General features: G+C 43.9%; 1 pseudogene; it reads left to right on the forward strand.

Moving 5' to 3' along the window:
* The first annotated feature begins 1418 nt into the window (after positions 1-1418).
* Positions 1419-1993, forward strand: LOC129080283 (S-phase kinase-associated protein 1-like; annotated as a pseudogene).
* The last annotated feature ends 2600 nt before the right edge of the window (positions 1994-4593 follow it).

The raw sequence follows: 4593 nt of genomic DNA on the forward strand, positions 1-4593 counted from the left end.
TTCAACACTCCTTTCTCTTCTCCACAGGTGTCCACTCCTAGGTGCAGCTGGTGCAGTCTGGGTCTGAGGTGAGGAGACCTGGGTCCACAGTCAAGGTCTCCTGAAAAGCTTCTGGATACGACTTCACCAGGAAGAGCATGCGTTGGTTCTGACAGTCCCCAGGTCAAAGCCTTGAGTGGATAGGGAAGGTTAAACCTCGTATTAGTACTGCAAATTATGCACAGAAGTTCCAGGGAAGAGCCTCCATTACCACTGAGGAGTCCACAAACACAGTCTACTTAGAGCTGAAGAGCCTGACAACCAAAGACGCAGCCATGCATTACTGTGAAAGAGACACACACAGTAAGGAGAAGTCAGTGTGAGCCCAGACAGAAACCTCTTTGGGGGACGCAGGTGGTTTGGGCTGCAGAGGGCAATCAGGTCCCGCCGATGACAGAGAACTAACCCAGGAACAGGTGTGGGCCTGGTGGGGAAGGAAAGGCCTTGGGAGCAGGGATATCCTCTCAAAGCTCTTAGCCGCATCCAGGGAGACATCTTCTTTTTTTGTATCTCTGATTCCACACATTCTCAGTGCAGACAGCAAAGGAAGAAATGATACTGTTTGCAGTTGAGAATCCACCCTGTGCCTGGGGTCATTTCCTTCACCACACTCCTGTGTGTTCTTTTCCTTCCTTGGCAATGAATCTTCCTGAGTTCTCTCATCTTTGCCCTTCTTGGAAACATCTCTTGCAAATGATACTGCTCTGCCCAGGCCCCTGTGTGCTGAGCTCAGTTTCTCTGTCTCCCAACATGCACACAATGTCCTCCCATGTCCTCTTTCTACAGACAAGCAAGCCTTGCACTGCAGTCTTTCTGATCATCCCATAAGACCTCCACTGCTTAGGTCTCTGCCCTCCCTGACACAGTCTATCCTCTTGTTTCTCATTTATTGGGTGGATGTAGAAACACTTCCCAGCATAACCCACTGTCACCTACTGACTTATTATCCCTAACTCTAATCTTTACCCTTCTAACTCTTTTCTGCTCTCCCCACATGACCTGCCACAGCAAGAAGATTAAATAAATGTGTGCACAGTCACATGTCCCATAGTCATCTCCTAAAGACCCTCGAATGTGTCTGTCCATCGAGAGCTCCCCTGGTCTTTGCATTTGTGGGAATTCTTGGCTCTTAATTTGCATAGGACATACCTGTATGGTATGGAGGAAACATGTAATTTTAAAAGAGACCTATGGACATTGGAAATGGTGAAGTGACTGCTAGGGGGATGGTGTTATGAAGCATTAATGGTAATGGGAATTTATAATACTTGAATGTGCTAATTAAAAATTAATATAAGAAGGGACATTTTTCTCCACCTTTCCTTGTTGTATCTGCTGATGGTGCCCCACTCTCATCAGCCTCTGGCCCGCTCTCTACTGAGCACCATGCCTTCAATTAAGTTGCAGAGTTCTGATGGAGAGATATTTGAAGTTGATGTTGAAATTGCCAAACAATCTGTGACTATCAAGATCATGTTAGAAGATTTGGGAATGGAAGATGAAGGTCATGATGACCCAGTTCCTCTGCCAAATGTTAATGCAGCAATATTAAAAATGGTCATTCAGTGGTGCACCCACCACAAGAATGACACTCCTCCTCCTGAGGATGATGAGAACAAAGAAAAATGAACTGATGATATCCATGTATGGGACCAAGAATTCCTGGAAGTTGACCAAGGGACACTTTTTAAACTTATTCTGGCTGTGAATTATTTAGATATCAAAGGTTTGCTTGATGTTACATGCAAGGTTGTTACCAATACAATCAAGGGGAAAACTCCTGAAGATATTCACAAGACCTTCAACATCAAAAATCACTTTACCGAAGAAGAGGAAGCCCAGGTACGCAAAGAGAACCAGTGGTGCGAAGAGAAGTGAAATGTTGTGCCTGACACTGTAACACTGTAAGGATTGTTCCAAATACTAGTTACACTGCTCTGTTTATAATTGTTAATTTTAGACAAACAGTAGACAAATGTAGCAGCATATCAACAGTATTAGCAGAGTATTGTCCTCATTGCATGTGTAATTTGAGTACAGACTCCAAACCTATGGCTGAGTTTCTTCCAGTATGATGAAAACGTTTGTTTTCTCTTTACTCTGAATAAAACTGAATTGTGGGTCCTCTATGTTAAGTGGCATTTTGGGCTTTCCCTCTTTTTGTAAAACAATTTCTGCCTAGTTTGCAGTCCAGTTAACTTTAGTTTAGTGACCTTTTAAAAGTTGGCATTATAAATAAAACAACTTGCAAAAGTTTTCTGAAATAGAATTAACAATGTATTATCTTTATTCATGAGTTGGAGTCTGGAAAAAGGCTACTTGAGGTAAATGTTCTGATTTGGCTTATTAGGATGTCTTCTAGCTTCCTGGAGTCAAGGAGTACACTGATAAGATTAGCCAACGTGTATCAGAGCTCCCCTAATTGGATCTGAGGGCTTGTTTTTGCATTTTTAATCCTCTCAACTTTGAATGTGTTGGCTAGAGCCTCAGCTACTACTCAATGTGTGGTTTTGGGGGCAATATAATTAGATAGTGTTAAAACTTTCCACTTAAAAAAAGACAACCATAGTGGTGTGTCATTTTTTATATTCAGTGATCCCATATGGGGAAAACTATTAACGCTACTTGCATGGAAAACAGTTTTAACCTTTAATATTAAAATATGTGTCAAAACACAGCACCCATCATGAATGCAAGGCACTTAAATAAAAAAGTACATTACACAGTAAAAAAATAATATAAAATGCTAATGCATACACATATTTTATTTTTATTAATTTCACCTCGCACTGTAAGACACTCTTTCATTGGAAACACTTTAAATAATGAAGACTAGCTGTCCAGCCCTACAAGCCTGCTGAGAGGATGGTGCCTGGAACTCATGTGGCTCAGCCTGCACATGCTGTGTCCTTCTCTGAAAGGTGCAGGAGAGGTAGATAGGAATGACAATGCATGGGTTCCCTCAGAGGGCCAGAGGCACTGTCAGTCACAGTCCCTCCTCTGGAACAGAATGTCACTGATGGCTTCCCCAGGCATGGGGAAGGGTGCTCTCCAGATTAGCACAGGTGTCACTAGGTAGATGGTGGGCCACACACTCAGCTCACCACACGATGACATGCATTCAAGGAGAAGACCACTTTGGTAAGAAGGAACCCCCATCACCTTTAACCTGATGTGTTAGAGAAGCGGCTGCCTACAGACTGAGGATGTCCTCAGTCCTCAGGAGCCTGATTGTGGGGACCCTTCAGGGAGTGGCCATAAAGTAACCTGAGGCAACAGATCCTAATCACAAGACAGGAGGCCACAGGTCCAGACCAGCTGCTGACCTGGTCTCTCTTGAAGGCCAGAGTCTTGGGTCCAGAAAGGGCTCTCAAAAACTTTCAAATGCTGTAAAAACACCACCATGCAGTTTTCAAGATTCATATTGGAGAGACTGGGGAAAATGCCCACACCTCTTTCTCCCCTGTGATGCACTGCAGGGGCCCATCACACATGGAGAAATGTTTACTTCAGCTCTGCAGTTGGTCAAGGTGATTTTTTACAGATATTTCTTCTTTGTTGCCTGTGGTTGTACAGGGGTCAGAAAGCTTCTTAGTTTTCAACAGCTGTCACTTCCTTGACTGCAGTGTTCTTGAGAGTTTACACATTGGTGGCCACCCAGAAAAGGATGGAAGCCAGGAATGCATGCATGTGCCCAAAACTACCTTCAACTATACCACTGACCTATCACTTTGTGCCACTGCCCACCTTCTTCTTAGAGGTGGACCACTGCCCACCATTCCCCAGCATGTCTCTGGGTGAACTGTGAAGGTTCCCAGCCTACATGGAAATTAAATTTCTTTTTATTGTTGCAATTTCTACTGAAGTTGTATTTTGAAAGTAGACACATCGTTTACAGCAGCCACAGTGACACTGCATGAGTTGTTGACACAGAACTGCCCATCACCACAAGGTGTACCAGGTCCCACATGACCAACATAAGTTTTCCCTTTCTCAAGTTGTAAATCCACCCCAACACGCAAGGACACCTCTATCAGAGTCACATAAAATCCAACATGTTCCTGCTACTGAGGCAGGTATGTGATGTTGGCACACTGTAGACATCTACAGCTAACATCAGAGTCAGCACACTCAATAGTTCATAGGGGTGATTACTCCTACATTGTCCAATCAGTGTCCCTTTGTATTTATGCTATACCTTGAGTCTAGGCCGTTTCTCCACCTTCACCAAAAGACTCCTTGCTATGTGTAGAGTATGTCAACATAGGCCAGGTCATTTCCATGACAGCAGAAGTCATTTGATGCACAAGGTTCCAAGTTGCAGATAAGCAATTTCAGGACATATGGAGTTCGGCTCCAGGTTGTATTTTGGAAGTTTGCATGAGTTTTTGATTGGCCTGCAGAGCATCTGCGAGAGAGAGTAGGTGCAATATCTGCAACCCCTGCCTGTGTTACAAAAGCACTTCCAGATGTAAATCTGCAGTCACTTCTGAAGCATGGGTTGCTGTGACACTGCTTGAAGTAACCGCAGTCACAATGCTCCCCATCATTCAC

Source organism: Pteronotus mesoamericanus, unplaced genomic scaffold (genome assembly GCF_021234165.1).
Source record: "Pteronotus mesoamericanus isolate MK-2021 breed Mesoamerican mustached bat unplaced genomic scaffold, CSHL_Meso_final contig_870, whole genome shotgun sequence".
Taxonomy (NCBI): Eukaryota; Metazoa; Chordata; class Mammalia; order Chiroptera; family Mormoopidae; genus Pteronotus; species Pteronotus mesoamericanus.